This window comes from Drosophila suzukii, chromosome X, assembly GCF_043229965.1.
Source record: "Drosophila suzukii chromosome X, CBGP_Dsuzu_IsoJpt1.0, whole genome shotgun sequence".
NCBI classification, from domain to species: Eukaryota; Metazoa; Arthropoda; class Insecta; order Diptera; family Drosophilidae; genus Drosophila; species Drosophila suzukii.
In genome coordinates, this window is record NC_092084.1 from 20,697,648 (window position 1) to 20,717,862 (window position 20,215).

At 36.6% G+C, this 20,215-nt stretch overlaps 1 protein-coding gene across 3 annotated transcripts in view; it reads right to left on the bottom strand.

Moving 5' to 3' along the window:
- Window positions 1-20,215, bottom strand: part of LOC108005385 (uncharacterized) — a 50,133-nt gene that overhangs the window by 19,139 nt on the left and 10,779 nt on the right. For all 3 annotated transcript variants that reach the window (XM_036821330.3, XM_036821331.3, XM_036821329.3), the window contains exon 2: window positions 8,928-8,994. The gene's annotated coding sequence lies outside the window, so the exon portion shown is untranslated. The remainder of the gene's footprint in view (window positions 1-8,927; window positions 8,995-20,215) is intronic.

Below are 20,215 nucleotides of genomic sequence, written 5' to 3' on the forward strand. Positions count from 1 at the left end.
CATCCATTGGGATGAGTGTCCATCCGCTCCCCTAATTGCCGCATTAAGAGGAGAAATGATAAATAAGCAACTATATTATTCCACAGTCGTTTGGCCCGGTACATCAAAATTACATTAGGCCGACCGTGTGAGCACCGACTGACCCATTTATCGAGTGCTGTCCGTCGTCTCACCCAGTTGACTATGATGTGTTAATTAGTCAAATGTTGGTCAACACTCAACTCAACACTCTTGGCGTTGTTTGACTTGCGTTTCAAGTGGACTTTGCATTTTGAGAGGGGCGGAGGCACTTGGAAATTCATTTTTTACACAGCTTAAACAGCAGATTACTCTTGAGATTTATTAGTGAAAAAATTGTTAACAAGTTTGTGATTTTTAAGTAGCATTAAGTGCTGTTTAAATTTGGTTTTTAATAATAAAATACTTTCAGATTTACTTGAGGTCACTGTAAAATCTTCTTCACTTATTTATTATGTAGAATAAAATTTATTAAATAAAGGAGGGTCTTTAAATACACTTGACTTAAACTATTCCAAATCAGTCTTTACCAGTGAAAAACTGTTAACAAGTTTGTGATCTTTAAGAAGTTTTAAGTGCTGTTTAAATTTGCTTTTTAATGATAAAATGCTTGAGCAAGATACTATTCTTTATTTTCAGATTTACTTGAGGTCACTGTAAAATCTTCTTCTCTTATTTAATATTCTGCTTAAAAGTAATTAAATTCGGTTATAAATCTTGAGATTGGTCTGGTAAATTTAGTATTCCAAATCCGTCTTTAGAAAAACCTCTTCCTGTGTTTCCCAACTCTCTTGTTTTAGCTTTCATATCAACTCCTCGTAAATGGGCAATCAATCTCACGTAATATTCCTCCCTTCTTCTTCGCCTCATTTCCTTTGCATTATTTTTCAGTTTATTGGGATTTTGCAATATTATTTCTGGCATCTGCCAGACTCTGTGCATATATCGTTTGGGCCTTTTCCTGCGTGCAGTGCTTTTGTATGCCAGGCACAAAAATGCGAGGCAACAACCAAAAAAAAAAAGCTGGCAAAACCGAAACAAAATCGGCAAAAATGATTTAATAAGTCGCCGGACAGCGGAGCCAGGCAGCAAAACCCACTGGCAACCGGATATCGGAGTCGAAGTTGAAGTTGGAACTGAGTAAATGTTTTGCAATTTCCCTAAGATTTCCATGAGTCGACTGGTATCTGTATCTGTATCTGTATCTATAGTTATTCGCAGATACATTTCGGTGTATCTGTGTGGCATGTTGCAAGCGCGCATGTGCGTGTGCCATACGATCGGCGGTTCCTCAATTAAACAGCACTTGCATATATACAATTTTATTTGTTTTTACCATCGATCGTTAAGCTCCCGAAAATTAAGTCCCGCCAGAGCCGATTAATGCTTAAGCGTTTTAATGCCCCCCACTCGAAGTGTTGATCATCCCGAGAGCAGCAAGTGGACACCAAACACTGCGGGCCGATGGATATTACACTGAAAAAATAAATCTACTAAAGATAATATTACACTTTCACTCCTTAACTTATTGAATATACAATTTTGAACCAATTTACTAAATATAATACATCATTTACTAGATATAATACGTAATCTACATGATATAATAGTATTATCTTCGGTACATAAATACATATGAAATATTCTGTATGCATCTGATATATGTATTAAATAATTCATTTTTATAGTTCTATATAAGTTGAAATATTCAACATTTTCCATATCACCTTATAATAATATATACACCTATGTCAAAACCTACAATATCTTAATAATATTACACCAGAAAAATAAATCTACTAAAGACAATATTTTACTTTCACCCCTTAACTTATTGAATATAAGATCTTTGATAATTTTACTCGATATAATACATAACTTACTGTATATAATACGTCATTTTCTAGATATAATACGTAGCTTACTAGAAATAATAGTATTATCTACGGTACATAAAAACACAAGATATATTCTTTATGTATCTGTTATATGTATTAAATAATTCTTATTTATGGTTCTATATAAAACATAAAAATTCAACATTTTTCATATCACCTTATAATATTATATCAATCTATATAAAAACCTACAACATCTTTTATAACTAAGTACAAAAAAATCAAATGAAATACTCTTTATGTATCTGATATATGTATTAAATAAATATTTTTAACATTGCTATATAAATTATAAAATTCAAAATTTTCCATATCACCTATTATAAAAACCCACAATATATTTTATAACTAAGTACCACAAAATTGTTTTCCCTGCACCAAACACCGATCGGCGGACAAAAAAAAGCACTTGATTTACGAGTTCCGTTCGCAGAAGCTGCAACTTGACGTCGTGAATGTGGATGTGAATATGGACGTGGATGTGGACGTGGATGTGGATGCCACTTGACTCATTTGCCGCACTCATCCACTCATCGAATTCATTCATTACGGGACAGCCGCTCTGCCGCCAATAATTGTTATTTTATTGTTTAATCGCCGGCAACGTCGCTGGATGCTTTGATTTTCGCCGTCGATTTGCCCCATGAATAATAGAGTTGTTTTTCGAGCCATGAGCGGAAGGCATAACGATTGGGGATTCGACTCGAACATGATTCGAACATGATTCGTTGTCTGGTCAAGTACCATCGCCCCTCTTTTCTCCACCGCTCCCCGAAAACCAACGATTTGATCTCGTTTTCATGGCGTTTGATTGTGGCAAGGTCAAGTTGGCTGGATTGGAAGCGTAGGAAAGTATCTGATATCTTTGGAAACAATTAATACCATTTCTTATGTGTATCTAGGGGTTAAATATTTTTGAAAACATTATCTAGTATTATTAATAAGTAATGAAAACTTCAAAACATTATCATTACTAGACATCAAATATTTAAGTAAAAGCTTATTATGATTTTATAATAAATTATTATAAGCAATCCAGTATCGCATGTTCAAAAAAATATCCAACGACTATATTTCTCCGTTATATATGTTATAGATATTGAAAAATTATACCGTTTTACAAAAAAATCACAGAAACAATTATTAAAATAGTATTATATCTTAGTAAATACGATCTTTTAGTTCTTTAAATGTTCCTAAAATTACCCACAGTTCACCACCAGAATGGATATATGATTAATAACAATTTGAATAAGTAGTCCATTTACCAGCACTGATATTACGGCATTGCCCATGCCAATTAAGAAGCACCTCCTTTCAGATTCCCAGACGAGGTAAAAACCCAAATTAGAATATACCCCCGATCATTATGCAAATGCGGGTAATGAGCGGCATCCCATCTCGTATCTCGCGTTTGTGGGTCGACAATTGCGGTTCGCTTTTACTAATTCGGCTTAATTAAGGCGTTGCGGCGTTAATGAACCGTAAAACAAAGACCAGGCCAAAAAAAAGCACCGGCACAGTGGGCCTAATAGCCTCGGTTGCAGTTTCCAGCTGTGAGTTTTTCTTTTCCCGCCGAGTGAAAGAAGGGCAAAAGCCAAGGGGCTAAAAAACAAACGGCAGCCAAAGAGGCAACTTTCCCGCTGTCAACAATGGGCAGTCGGCTGCCAGGTGGGCGTGGCCCTCGAGCTGTTCACATGTGTCTGTTTTCGAGTGTCTACTGTCTACTGTCTGCCCTCTGCTAATGACAATGGCTGGTTGGGTAAAAGTGCCGTGCCGCCAGTGAAATCCTAGCATTCGGATTCGGATTTGCACAGAGCTGTGAAAGCTGCGAGAAGCCAGTGACTTTGGCCCCCAGAATCAAGTTATCATATGCACATGCAATGGGGCACAAACGATCTAGAAAGTGACGGCATAAATTGTAGGAAAGTTTATAATGTTTTTGTGTGTGTGATTAAAGAAATACCCAGAGGAGAACTACAAGAAAAATTTTATAAATTAAAGAAGTTTCAAAAGGAAAGCTTCAAGAAAAATTTTATAAATTAAAGAAGTTTCAAAAGGAAATTTACAAGAAAATTTTATAAATAAGAAGTAACTTTTAAAAAAATACGGAAAATATAAACATTATTATAAGCATGCCTAACAATAAAAAATAAAACAAAACAAGGGAGAACGCTATAGTCGAGTACCTCGACTATCAGACACCCGTTACTCAGCTAAATGGAGATATGCAAGCAGCAAAGCGAGATTAAAATGCGCCACCTACCGGCGGTATACAGATTTAAACGTTATGGGCGTTAGAGTGGGCGTGGCAAAATTTTTTTTGGATCAATCGATAGGTATTGACGAGACCAATACATTTCAATTAAAAGTTTTGATCTAGCATGCAAATTGTGGGCGTCACAGGTTTTCGCGGTTTGTGGGCGTTTAAGTGGGCGTGGCAAACTTGTTTTTGGGTCAATCGATAGGTATTGATGAGAACAATACATTTCAGTTAAAATTTTTTATCTAGCATGCAAATTGTGGGCGTCACAGGTTTTCGCGGTTTGTGGGCGTTTAAGTGGGCGTGGCAAACTTTTTTTTAAGTCAATTGATAGGTATTGACGACATCAATACATTTCAGTTAAAATTTTTTATCTAGCATGCAAATTGTGGGCGTCACAGGTTTTCGCGGTTTGTGGGCGTTTAAGTGGGCGTGGCAAACTTTTTTTTAAGTCAATTGATAGGTATTGACGACATCAATACATTTCAGTTAAAATTTTTTATCTAGCATGCAAATTGTGGGCGTCACAGGTTTTCGCGGTTTGTGGGCGTTTAAGTGGGCGTGGCAAACTTTTTTTTAGGTCAATCGATAGGTATTGATGAGAACAATACATTTCAGTTAAAATTTTTTATCTAGCATCAAAACTGTAGGAGTTACAGTTTTGGGCGGTTTGTGGGCGTTAGAGTGGGCGTGGCAGTTTACTGAAACAAACTTGCGCTGCGTAAGAAGCTCAGGAATCTGTACGCCAAATCTCAATAGCCTAGCTCTCATAGTTTCCGAGATCTCAGCGTTCATCCGGACAGACAGACGGACAGACGGACAGACGGACAGACGGACAGACGGTCAGACGGACATGGCTAGATCGACTCGGCTAGTGATCCTGATCAAGAATATATATACTTTATGGGGTCGGAAACGCTTCCTTCTGCCTGTTACATACTTTCCGACGAATCTAGTATACCCTTTTACTCTACGAGTAACGGGTATAAAAATAACTATATTTATACTATACTTTTGCTTCCTTTCCACTGAAAACTTACAAAAAAAAAACCATATTTATCAATGCAAAGATTAAGAAAGCTTATAACTCTGGTTTTTGTGTGTGGAATAAAAAATAGCAAGAGTAGAACTTTAAGTAAAACTTAATACATTAGAAGTTACAACTTAAAACAATTTTTTTAAATTTAATTTGGAGTCTGTCTTTGGGTCAATCATTAAATGTTATAATTTATTATTATATTTATATTAAATATAAATTTGCTTAATAAATTAAAAGTTACAATCAAAAACAAAAGTATATTCTTTCAATTTAATCTTTGGGACAATCGTTAAATGTTATAGATTTGTATTATATTAATTAACACAAACAATACTTCCTTTGGCTAACATTTAAAAAGTAAAACAAAAAGTAAACCATATTTTTTGTGCTTCTTTTCCTCTATTATATTTATACTAAAAATTAAAAAACACAATTTGTTTATATTCAATTTTAAGTTTTTTACAAATTTCTTATCGTAAATTTATAGAAAATATTTAGAAAACAATTTCAATAAAATATTGTAAGCACTAACCCTACATTTTTTTAAATTTTGCTTCAAGTTCGTTGCCTAAGTCTTTTGATTTACATATATTCCTGCCAGAGCTTTAAATTTTTGCCTGTCCGTTCTACGGTCTAGAATTTTGTGCTGAATCAGCGGCTTAAGCAAACCTGGCACCCTTCTAAAATTGTGAAAGGAACCAATGACAGATCATAACACCGCCACCAAATGTTTTTTCGCTCCCCGGCTGTTTTGTCTTGGCGAAATCAACCCACACACACCGCACATCGCACGATTAAACGTTAAATAAGCTAACGCACTAACGGCCTGCGACATGATCATTATGCAGATTTATGACTTCAACACTTGCAACTGATAGTGCGGCCAGCCCCCTTCTGGGGTTGGGGACCCCCTCCCCCCTGCACCCACACCCCTGCCCATTTCGTTGTTAACAAAGTTGTTTGTTTATGAGGCGCTTGGCTTGAATTATGGCTGGAAATTAACAACAATTTAGCGGCTCAGACTTGTCGCCAGCTTCCACAGCCATTAGCAACGACACTTGGCCGGATCGGTTGGGTTCGGATCGACTGCGATAAGTACCGGGCATTATATAGTCTAGATCGAAGCATATGTTGGGCCCATATCTATGTAGGCCCCAAGTGGGCGTCTCGAATTGCCTTTAATTAATCATTTTGTCGTAGTACTCAGCTCTAATTAAATTCAATTTCAAGAATCGATCACTCGGTCCGTCAGATTGAAAAATGGTTATTAAACTATTGCGAAATCTCGTCTGGGCCAAGCGCTCTAATTGGTATCACTTTACTTTGCTGCTATTTTTTACTGCCTTATAATGTCCCCGATAACTGTTTAATTGCCAAACGTTAACAAGGAACCCACTGAAAACTCTGAAATCTGAAATGGTTGCATGCAACTTTGTATTTTTGGTTTAGTACAGATCGCAACAGTTTGTAGCAAATGCATCGTCGGCCGTACCCCTAGTGCCACGCCCCCTCGATAAGACGGGGGTACTGGGGCGTTACAATCTGTCGGTCAGCCAAATGTTTGTTTAAACTGCGCTTTTGCGGCCAACGAAATGGAAACACCAAAGGTTACCGTGGGGCAAGGCATTTAAAAAACATAGCATTAAAAGGTATTTACAAATAATGTCAACAATTTCAGATTCTGAAGGCAAAAAGGAGTTCAGAAAATAAAATATCTACCTATCTAAAATATTATTACTGGATTATATATGCATTTGATATATTTTAAATTATTTAACGAGCCAATCTCTGTTAAGCAAAAAAATGAATCAAAGTTAGCTATTAAAACGGTATCTTTATACGATGCAAAACGTAAAACGGTAAAGCTAAGATTAAAGTCAAGATTAAAAAACTTCTATCTTAAATAATGGTCACTGTTCTATTGGGTGCGTGAGATAGTAATCTCTCACCTCCACCCTTTCGCAATATCATTATTTTTGGTGCACAGGAAAAAATTTTGAAGTTAATTAAATTATGAAATTTATTATGAAAAATATGTTTACCCCAGCTTTATATATTAAATATACCAAAAATATACTATATAATACTAGATATTGTAAATTCAGGAAAATTAAAATATCTATAAGTCAAACTATAATTTCATTAAGTATTTTCTTAGCATGCTACATGAATTAGGCTATGAAATTTTTTTTTAAAAATATTTTTGCCTCATGTATAATACATAAAATATACGAAAAATATACCGTATAATACTAGATATTGTAAATTCAGGAAAATTAAAATATCTATAAGTCATACTATAATTTCTTTAAATATTTTCTTAGCATTTTCGAGCTAAATAATTTTGAGATAAGTTAGGCTATGAAATTTATTTTTAAAAATATTTTTTCCTTATGTTTTATATATAAAATATACTAAATAATGCTATATGTTGTAAATTCAGGAAAATGAAAATATCTATAAATCATACTATAATTTCTTTAAGCGTTTTATTAGCCTGCTAGATGGCATGTATGTCGATTGCAATTAACTAGCTGGAAATATGACCGGGCCAAGAACCAGACCCCCTCCCCCCCATCACTACCCCCCTGCCACTCCCCTTTGACCCGATGGCTGACTGCTTTGCATTTGTCGCTTGTCGCTCGTCTGGTTTATTGCACTTTTGGCAGCTAATATTTATTAACCATAATTATCGGTTGCCGCCGGCCGTTCTAACTGTACACGATCTTTTGGGCACGGCTTCCGGGCCAGGCCAACTTGCCTTAATTGCCAGCCACAGCGGTAGTAACAGTAACAACATCATGCAAATTACTTCACTTGGCTCTGGATCGAGTGGGCTGGCGAAATTGAAGTCAAATTGATAGATGGGCCGAGGTGAGGACAGGCCACTCTATTGTGGCCATGCAAAAAATAAAAAGCGCCGACTCATCTTTCACCACAAATCCATTTTCCCAAACGTGGAAAAGCGGCACGGAAATTATGAGGCGCTTTTCTTTTTGGCATTGAATGAAAATGCGAAGGTAGCCAAAGTGAATGTCTGATTTTGATGTTGATGTTGATGTTGCCACTTGCCACCGTTGGTGTTGCTGGTTGCCAGTTGCTGGTTGCAAGTTGCCAGTTGCCAGTTGCTACTGTTGCAGGTGGGCCAGCGAAATCTTTTGGCCGGAAGCATCGACAAATTTGCACTAAATGGCGCCATGGCACGCGCATCATCATCATCAACATCGTGATCATCGTCTTTTGGCCATTCAGCAGATTATGCTGATGGTTTTATTATATTTTTCTTTGGGTTTTTTTTTTTGGGCAAATGCCTGCGCTTCGTGATTTAATTTTTTTCCACCTGGCTTGAGGGTTGCTTAAATTAAAAGGCGCTCGTTCGGATGTAGTTGGTTGGAAATTTGAAAAAAAAAGAAATGAATAAAGCTCCAAATTGATAGATAAACCGATTTTATGGTCAGATAATAAACGAGTATTAAAAAAAGAGTTTAATTATATTTGGGTATGGGGAAAAATAAATAATCGTTGAAGAGGTAAACATTTTGCCAAACATTTTTTGGCAACTATGATTTTGAAAGGGGTATTATTAAAAAATAAACAAGACTTCAAATTGTGTTAAAAGGAAACCATTAAAGAGATGTTTGCTAAAATAAGTCTATTATATAAAGCATGCCGAATATTAGTTTACATAAAAATTCAATTAAAAACTTACTTAGTTACTCATGCCGAAAAACGAAGTGCGAAGTGAAATCCCAAAAGTATTTAATTTATAGATGTTCCTAAAAAGATAGAAAAATTATTTTTAAAAATTAGTTATGAACAATTTTTACTTATTAACCTTATAAACAAGTTTTTATACTTAGAATTAGATAATATAGATTCATCCTAAAACCCTTATAAAAATTATTTTTCAAAATTAGTTACGAATATTTATTCACGATTCTTACTTATTTAAATTATTAAGAATTTTTATACTTAGAATTAAATGATGTAGATTAACCCCTAAATCCTTAAAATGGCAAAGAGTACCAGAGGTACGACCCAAAAATATGAAATGTACTTCCCTTTCGCAGTCAGAATTTCCCATCTAAACAATTCGAGTGGGGCGAAACAAAAGACTTAGGACACAAACTTGCCAGCTATTTCAGCTTACGCGCAATTGAAATGACAAATGCCACAATGCACATATACTAGATGACGCAAGTGGCCATGCAGACCCCCTTTTAGCCACTTGGTCTGGTTTTTTTGTTTTTTTGTTGGACCCTCTATAATTTACCTGGTATGCGTGCGCGTTCAATGCATTTTTCCTTTATTTCTCTGCTCGGCGGCACGATAATTTTCATTTTTTGCACCGCTGCCGTTTGTTGCCTGCCAATAAAAGTCTTTGTCAACGGTTTTGTTGCTGTAATCAAGTCACACGCATGCGCAACGAAGGCAACAATTTCAGATATTTCTGCGGCGGCTCTCTTCATTTGCATTTAATTCCAGCGAAAGAAATAAAACATATATTTCAATTTCCATTTGGTCACCCCGCCTCCTCCCCGTTTCCAACCGACTGATAATTAAATCGCATTTAATTGCCCCCCCAACCGTAATAAAAACAATGTGTGGCAATTGTGAGAACCCGCAGAAGCCATTGACATATGGCATCGACATCGGCATCGCCATCGGAATCGGAATACGGAATATGGCAGCGATTGCAAAATATATTGCCAACCATTTGTCCAACCTGATATTGTTCGGGCTGAGTTATTTGCCTTTGCCGGCGCACAAGACAAACGATATGCATTCATTGCTTATGACAGCAATGGATGCATATTTCAATGGCCCTTGAAATGGATTGCAAAATGACAGGAGGGGGGGATCCACAATGGTTTCCGCTCAGAATATCATTGATTTATATCATCATCTGGCGGTAAAACCAATTAAAAGCCTCCCTGACTTACAATGGTTTTCTTTAAGATTGGTTTGTTTGCAAAGCAGCATAATCAATTATAGTAAATTAAATGTAATTTAAATTTATTGATAATAAAACTAAGAATAAACTTTAATTTTTAGCATTCATAACATTTTCATAGCAATAAAACTTTAAACTACCAACCAATAAACCATTTTATTTCAAGTCTATTTCAACAATATTTTACTTAAAACTTAAAACAGAACTAAATATATATTATAAATAATTTTATCTGCCAGTTTTTTTTAATCAGCTCAGAATATCATTAATTTCCATAATTACCTGACAAGAAACAAAAATGTAAACGGTTTTCGGTTATGCTTTCATTATAATCGGTCATCGAAATAATCGATTAAAGTTATCGATCATTAAACTATTCTTTTTCTGCTAAATAAATTATAAAAATTTGGTAATAATTATGAACACTTGCATAGCAAATAAACATTGGACAATTTTATTTCCCTCTTACGTGTTTTTTTATCCAAAAATATTCGATAACTACTACTACTTCCAGTATGATTTATAAAGATAACTTTCATGCTGACATGTCATAACATGTCTTTTTAAAGTTACCCTTAAACCTAAAAGTCAATTTAATGTTCAACTTTTTTTCCAATTGAATACAAAACCACCCATTAAATTTGTAATAATATGTCATTTAGTTGGACATTCGCAGATTTCCTAGCATTAGCCACACGTCACATTTTCCCCAAGGGCTTTTCCACCAAAAAAAATACTTGGAAATTTTCATTGTCAACCCCACTAAGCGGCTACTTATCGCATTTAATTGTGATTATAATTCGTCTGTTTATGGCGGGGACCAGAGCTGCAATTAGCCGGCTGTTGATTAACAATAATTGCGATGTGAAACACTTTAAAATGCCATAAAAGAGACTTATGAGCAGCATGCCAAACGGAGTTGGTGGGGGGATTTCATTGGTGTTGCAGAGATCGCAGAGAATGCCCCACATTTGGTCAGACCCCCAAAAGTGGTCGAAAAATGTGTGTTCAACAGGATGCAATCAATGTCATCCGACATGAACAGCCGGCTATATAATTAAGTCGAGAATGCCAAATAATTGAAACCAATTGATTGGACAGGAAGCGCATAAATTGAAATGCAACACAAATCGAACAATTGTCAATGGAAAAAATGAGAGCACAGAACTTATGACAGCTTCATTGTAGGAAAATAGAAAAAATAAAACTCGGAAAAGGCTAGAAAAAAAAAACAGATGGCGATACGATCTTATCGCTGGACATGCGACAACTTGATCGATCGATGGGACCACACATCGGCGACCGCCTGTCGAACCTATCGTTATCGATTGGCAATCGGCACGAATCGGACAGTCGACATGTGCCCAATAAATCGAACATTGACAGACACAACACTTGGGCGGTAGTTGGGTATAAATTATCTTTTCGGTCTCCATAATTTTTCATATTTTTTGGTCCAACAGTTTCCTTATTTGCTGCGCCAAATAAATTAAGATATTGTTAACACAACCATGATCTTAAATGGGGGAAAAACGACTGAAAGAAAGCAATGAAAACTGGGCAAACACCAAATGATGAATGTGGCCAGATAAATTCAGCGAATTATTAAGTGAAAGAAATTTTGTTAATGCCAAAATATGGCTGCATATTAAGCCTAATTGTGGATGAAATGATAGAGTAGTTAAGCGCTTAAACAAAATGCTTTAAATGCTTTTTGCCTAATGAAAACATGTAGTTTTTCCAGTCATTAAATATTTTTTAAATGTCTTAAGAGATTATAAGGCAATTAAAAGGCAAGACTTTCTTTTACTTGGCTTTTACTTTTCTTTATTACAACTTTTAACACTTTTTTTAACATATGAAGTCACAGAAATTATTCAAAAACTCCATTCTGCATTCCTTTGAGCACTAAAGCTATTGATTAATTGCCTTGATCTGTGGACTCCTCGATTCCGTGATTCATTCTCCACTCCAGATATTTGCATTTTACAGATCGTCTGACAACGGGGAGCGTTCGTATCCATATCGCATATATATCGCATATATGCTGTCGGTTTCGCATAAATATTTGCTTATGGTAACCTTGGGTGCGTGGTTCAAACCCGTTACGACCGGACGGACATTATCTCGCTTTGGGTGCGCATTTTCCGAGACATGCCTGCGGGGCATAATTGGGTTTTAATTGATACCAAAACGAAAAGCGACTGAAAAACCCCACAAAAGGCGGTCGAACTCAAATCAGAGCCACGAAAAAAAAAAATCGAAAGTCCGATTTCTGAAGTCTGCATGCAAATTCTAGCAAAGGGAAGTGATTAATTTTGACGTTGCGGAGGCTTGGCTTAGTTTTCATTTTTTAGTTTTTATTTTTTATTTTTTCTATTCCAGCCACATATCACATCATATCGAATTACCAAGTGGCCTTAACAACACAATTAAGACCCGTTTACAATTTTTTGGCTTTGGTTTTTATTTCCATTTTCCCCGCGGCCAATTGAATTGGCCTAATGAGTGCAACGAATTTGACAGCATGGATATCTTTGGTTATATGGATATATGGTCATATATAGTGGCGCATTCGGATCTGTCGATGCAGCTAATCCGCGGCCGCTGATTGTTCATTCCGAAAAAAATATGTGAAAGGGCCGTCGCCGGGTTGTCAACGCGATTCGAATACACAAATATAGCCACGCCGATATGCAGATCGACGCTTATATAGCCACGGACTACAAATCATTGAGTCACGCCTATGAAATTTACATAAATATGAGCAAACAAAATAAAAGAAAGAAAAACGATTGAACGAACTAAAGGAATCCCGCTGAGTGATGATTTTTTAATGCTCTTTGACTAAGGAAAATCATTCAACAAATCAATTTGAAATAATTTTATAAGAAAAATGTAGAGCTAAAATATTTAAAAAATATATTTTAATTCTAAATATTTAAATTAAGCATGGCTATTATAATAAAATGTTGAAGCAATACAAAATCCATCATTTTGTTAAATTATTCGTTGACTAATCTTTATGCTACTTATTATTGAAATTGACTTTAAAACAAGATAAGTTATGTATACAAAAATCGTATTCCATAAATTCTGTTCCACTTTAAAATTTTTAACTTAGTCCAACTTTAAAAGTTTCCTAAATTTCCTATCATAATCAATGGACTATCGCCATTCACGAATTTTGTAAGGGTATGCAAAATGCAATTCATCAGCTGGCAATAAGCATAAAGCCATAAAACCATCGACTGACTTAATGGAGTCGTTTGAGCGACAAAATTGTTTAGTGCAGCTGAATGAAAAAAAAAAAAGATTGAATAGCCCCCCTTCGCCGCCCCTTGATTGAGCCACGCCCCTGGCATTTTTTCAGTGGGGGCAGTGGGGATAAGAAAATCCGCAACAAAAATAAAAGAAGCCGAGGCGAAGGCAGAAAAAATGCTAAAGTTCGTTTCTTAAGTCTTTCGTTTGGCGGCGCTAAAAGATTGCGCAAAAAATTGGGGGAACAAAAACCGAAACAACTCCCGAAATCCCAAAAATTCAACTTCGTGCCACAACTTAAGCAGTTTACAAAAAAAAAACTAAAGCCAGTAAATAATATGACCAGCGGCTTGAGGATAATTGTTTGGTTATCTCAAATATGTTTCTTGGTTTTTCTTTGCCTCGATTACTGCTCCAATTTAAAATATCGCCGAGAAACCAATCCCAAAATCAAATCAAATCAAAAAGTTGCCAAATGTTGCAGCAGTAATTATTGTTTCCAGGCTATATCGACTATATGTGGGCGTGGCAAAATCAGCCTTAGAATGCGGTAGAGAAAGCAATAATAACAATAACAACTACAAACGGCACGAAACAGAAAATAAACAGAAAACCAAGTTAGGCAAAGTAAGGCAAACAAATTGGTGCCAAGGTTGCCGCGGGACAAACAAATAGGGTCCAAAGCCATAATTAGATCAAAAGTCATAATTTTTCTGTATTTTTTTAGTTACCTTTTCGTTGCTGTAACAACAAACAAACAACCACAAAAGCTGCACAAAAAAATAAAAGTACGCCAAGCCATAAAGAAGCAAAGCCAAAGCCCCGACCAAAAAAAAAATCACTTTAATTTGAGCGCATTTCATTTTGTCAAGTCGCTGGTCTGGCTTTTATAGAAAGAAAAATAAAAACCAAAACAGCAACAATAGAGCACGTTTTGTAGGGCGGTCAGAAAAAACAAAAAAAAGGAAAAATTCGTAGCCAATTTAAATGTCATTGCGCCATTTTGATCCCCACCCCCAACCCTTTCGCCTGGGCCAGCTTTTAATTCGAAATTGAAAACCGAAAAGCACAAATCTTATCAATGGATTATCTACAACAGCGGAACAGCATCGCAAAAATCGCCTGAAAAGGGGGAAAGGGGTAAAGCGGGGGTGTTGGGTGAGAGGTGAGAGGTCAGCGGTGGTTCACGGAGGCGTCAACTAGCCACTCACAAAGTGATTGGATCCCGATCGATTCGGCCAGATAAAATAAACAAAACCCACCACCGGCGAGCTCCGATTCGAAAGTGAAAGCCACCCAAAGCGAGCGTTCAGTGGTTCTGGGCTGGGTTGTGGGTCAAAAGGTGAAGCCATCGCTTGGTTGGTCCACCACAGATGAAACAAGTGCAAAATATAGCATCGGAATTGTATAACAGATACAAAATATAAAACACCACAATATATTACTATAGTACACCAAACAAGATTGCCCTAAAAGATATTTAAGTATCTTATATTGAAAAAATCCAAGCCTATTGCAAAAATCCTTTAGCAACATCTTTTCAGTTTTAAGGTTTAATCAAGTTATCAATTTTAGTATAAAATTATATAAAAATCCTTTAAGCAACATCTTTCCAGTTTTAAAGTTTAGTCAAGACTTCAATTTAAGTATAAGATATTGGCTTATATTTATATAAGTCACTTAAAGATTTTTATAATATGGCTTGTTTTGTCTATATAAGATATTTAAATATTATTTTGTAGCTATCGTATCAAATATTTGTAATATATACCATTGTTAACAAATAATTTTTAAATATCTTACAAAGACAAAACAAGCCATATTATAAAAATCCTTTAAGGAACATCTTTCCAGTTCTAAGGTTTAATCAAGGTATTCATTTAGTTATGATAATAGCATATAGCATAGAAAATGGTATAGCAAATAACAAATATCAAACATATATTGCTATAGTATTGCTATATTGCTATTGCTGTATACAACTGCTATAGTATACGGAATACGATTGCCTTAAATGATGTTTAAGTATCTTATATTGGCAAAATCAGCTATAGGTATCATAAAAATCATTCAAGCAATATCTTTCCAGTTTTAAGGTTTATTTAAGGTATTAATTTTAGTATAATATAAAAAATCCAAAGTTGAAATAGGCATTTAAATATTGCCGCGACAGAACGACCTACAGATTCTCGCTCCAAGGCGAATAATCGAAGTAAACTTAACTGCATCTCCGTGCCACCCATAATTATAATCTAGATATTGCTCCATCTATAAATTGGCAGTTAGTTGGTAACTAAGCCAATTTGCGCCACTTCATATCGGGCAATAAAAATAGCACCGTATGTTACAATTTTTTACAAGCTACATATCCTTGTACATTTGTTAATTAAAAACGATAATGAAATAGCTTGATATTGATTAAACAATTACAGCTTAACAATTTTTTATTTGTGACAGCCACACTGATTAAAGTCCAGCTGAATATCAATTACACGTCGAACTAACGCGTTTAATCTCCTTTAAACTCGGCACACAGCACCCTGGGGTGTCAGAACCACCCGCTGCACCACCCTGCACCACCCTGCACCACCCTGCTCCACCCTGAAACCACCTGACATCTGACCCTGACCCAACCTTGCACCGTCAGTCAGCCAAGTGAATGCCAGGCAACCCGCATTTGGATCTCCACTATCATCGAATCTTCCATCGGTGACACCACCGATCGATTGAACCGCCCTGACTTGCACCACTGAACCACCGAACCGAACCGAACCAAACCGAACTGAACCACCGCGGGCAAATAGAGCATAGCCATGCCGAATGTTTGGCCAACTGTGTCTGCACAAAAATTTGAAAGTAATACTTGGGTGCTTAAAATAAATATATATGTAAGGCGAGTTTATATCAAAAGATCAAAGTGCGTTATAGATTCTACATCAATGCCAATCACAAAAAAAAAATAAACAATATTATTCAATTGATTAATTGCTTATCCAATTTTGAAGTACAACGTACTTATAAATGTTGTTCTTTTAGATACAATGAAAGATACATAACAAATTAAGTTATTACCATATCATATCATATATCATCAGTTTCCTTTGTCTTTCCATTTTCGAAAAAAGGAATAATGAAAAATACCATTTCCAATATAAGCTTTGCCATATTGAATGGTAAACGTTATAGATATATGTATATCTGATGTAACTTTTGAATATGGAATTGATCATGATATGGAAAAATATGAGATCGATAAACTCGTTTGGAAAAACATTGCCTGTACATATATTTCTGTGTGATTACGAGGCGGGATGGTCAACAGTGGAGCACAATTTCGACTTATGCAAATGTGGTGCGTCCTTCTAGCTGGGAATTGACTGTGGTGGGGGTGGAGACTTCTCAACTTCTCAGCTTGACCCACGCCAGTTTGCGGGGACTTAAATGCTATAGTTTTCGAAGCATGTGGCGCGAGGTCTTGACATTGTACCTTGAGCATTGTCATGATTTGTTGTCATCAGCGGGTTGCAAATGAAAAGCTGCCAAAGCAAATCAAATGGCAAACAGCAAACAGCAAACGGCTAATAGCAAATTGTTTTGCCAACTTGAAGGCATAGGCATGGCCATCCAGCATCGGAATCGGACGTCTCCACACCCAGTGGGCGTTGCACATGTGGTGCACGTTGGCTGTGGCTGTTGCTCTACTTTTTGCTAGATATTTCTTCTCGTGAGTCATGGGGGGCCTGGAGAATTGATGGGAGAATCGACTAAGCCGAGGCGAGTGCTGGTGTTTGAAAAGAAAAATATAAAGAAAAACACAACTTGGGGCCTCTGAAAATGCAATTGCGCAACACGGCAGCAACGCGGCAACAAAATTGATAAACCAAATGACGCGCTTGAGTGGTTGTTGTTGCCCATGGTTGCGCCATGGAAATTCTTTCCAAGGTTCATTTAGCCGAACATGCCTTGCGCCTTGCTTTAATTAAACTTTTGCCCACTAAATGTTTTACTTTTCGAATCGCTGTTCGATGGTTCGGTGGTGCAGTGGTGCAGTGGTACGGTGGTGCGGTGGTGCAGTGGTTTCGCCTGCGGTTACCCTTTGAAGTTGCCCAAAACGGGGCGCGAGCCATAAATGAGGCATCCCACCATCGAACACATGTGGGTGGCTGACTGATTTGCATCGCATATTGCACAATCCGCTAATTAAAATGTAAGCTACCCATTGGGTTGGGTGGATCGGAAAATGTGGGAGGAAAATTTAATTTTCCTACATATGCCACCTTCCCATATAACAAGTCTAAAAGTGGGTTTGAAATGTACGCAACAAATCTTAATGATTACATTTTCCTTTTTGCAAATCTAAATTATTTACATTTTCCCACGTTGGGCGCCATTTATTGTTAGCCTGCCTAAATTGTGAAATATATCACTTGCTTCAATTACATCTTTTAAACAGAATGATTTGATCTTCTGAATTCCTAATTCAAATCATTCGTCCCTTTTATTAGCTTTCCAATAATTTTAAGGAATGCTTTTGCATTGCCCCACGTTGGGCGCCATTTATTGTCAACCTTCTCGAATTAAATGTTCCTTAATATAAGTTCTTAAGTTAAATTTTAAAACAAAATGAAAACTTTCCAGTTAACTTCACTGCATATCCTACGGTCAAAAAGCTCCATTTTACCCCTTGAGTTACCCAATTTTTTTGTTTTGCTACCATTATGGCTGCCGCTGCCTGGATGTGGCACTTTGTCATCTTGCAGTGGCATTTCGGAGATGCGAGCACTCAACACCGACACTTTGTGGCATGTGGGCGAAGCTTATCTTTTGGCCGAGGGCCCAGAGTCGGAGTTGCCACAAGATAAACATGGCCAAGGTGTCCGCCACTCGAGGCTCTCGCCATAATTACAAGAAGCTGTTGTCGTCGTCGTCTTTTGTCCAAAAAGGCAGAAAGCAACTAAAAATGAAGTTGGACAAAAAAAAAACCAGAATGGAAGTTGGAAATACCCTAACAAATTTAACTTAAATTACATGAAAAGTTGGAGAAAGACCATACACAAAATAATGAAGTAACTAAGAAGTTGAAAATAAAAACACAATTCTAAATTTTTGGAGAACAACCTATAACACCTATACATTTCCATCATAAAATCATTTAAATTATTCACAGACTAGTAATACCTTTTGCAAGGGTATGTAAGGCAGCAATAGCCGCGCAGACAGCGAAAAAAATAAAGTTTGCAATAAGTTTTGGCTTACAAATTTGCCAAACAATGCAGATCGCTGGGCACGACGTTGAGCCGGGACTTTTTGGCTTTGTCTGTGGCTTTAAGTTGGCCCAAAGTCGCCAGCGCTCTGGACTGGAGACTCTCAACTCTCGACTTGCTATTTGCGATTTGCGATCGGGGACTTACGACTCCTCGAGTGGCTGATGGAACTCTTTCCCTCGTGTGTGAGTGCCGGCAATTATGGTTGGACCGACTTGGGGATTTGATCGCACTCGACTCGTGCCACGCGTCCGCATTTACAAGACCAACAAATTATGGGGATCCCCCGACCCCCCGTTTCGGGGCCCATCAAATCTGGCGGTACTTCTACTCCAATCTCATCGCATCTTATCAGATTGACTGCTGGTTGGAAGGCTCCAGAAGGAGGTCATACCAAGCTCGACTCCTTACTAAACTTCAGCTCATTAAATACTTAAATCCTGCTCAAGGAAATACACTTAGTGCTGATGTAAATGAGGAATTTATACCCAAAACTCTATTATCAGCTTTTTAAAACATCCTTTCTATAGGTTATAAATAAAGCTTTCTAGACAAAGATCAGAATTTTAAAGACTTCTAAGTTCATTTCGGTTCAGTAAGAAAATAAAATCTAAGTAAAGAAAAATAAAACCTGCCTATTTCGTAAATTTTCGAAATATATTTTTAAAACAGTTTGTTTTGACTCAATTTTGTAAGGATATTTTTGGACTTTGTTGCATAGTGATTTTTGTTTATAACTAAGTTCTACTGTATCGATCGCTTGACTTTAATATATGTATATTCAAATCGAAAACAAAGACAAAAAGGGTTCGCTGATCTCCGAAATGGAGCAACAATTTTTTTTCTTGTTGTATTTATTGTGAAGTTAAAAAAGTTTGCAAACTTTTGCGGTTGGCGATTTATTTTCGGTGGTTTTTTTCGTTGTTGTCGCTGTGGCAGGTTCACAACGAACACGACCAGAGAAAAAGAGAGGGGCGATGGGGTGCGAGGGAGACGGGGATCGAGCGGGACGGGCCGCCAGTGGTAACGGGAAACTGTCCAAGTTATCCAGTTATCCATGTGCCTCACGCAGCAGTCGAAACGAGAGCAAAAGTAGCCACCGACATCGCTTGTTTCGGTGCATGTTGCCGTCGCACAGCGAGAAATACTATCAAAACTTTTAAAAATTTTGAAAAAATGTTTAAGAATTCAATTAGTGAACCAAAATGTTTTAGAATGACATTATGTCTTTTATTTGTGTGAGTAATTTGCAAGGGGGACGACTGCTGTTGTACGCTGTACGTGTGCCGGCAGAGGCTAAGCAGACCGCTGTTTTAAAACAAACTGAGAATTCAGCAGCCTATCAAGTATGTCGATTTTATCTTTTAAAAAATTTAACATTTAATTAAAATAAATATGAGAAATTAATATGTAAATATGTAAGGTATAATTAAGATTAAAGTGGGTTTTAAAAAATATATACAAAACTGCTTTAATTAAAAGCAAGGTCACACTGTTTCTAACAGCTGACAATCAGCT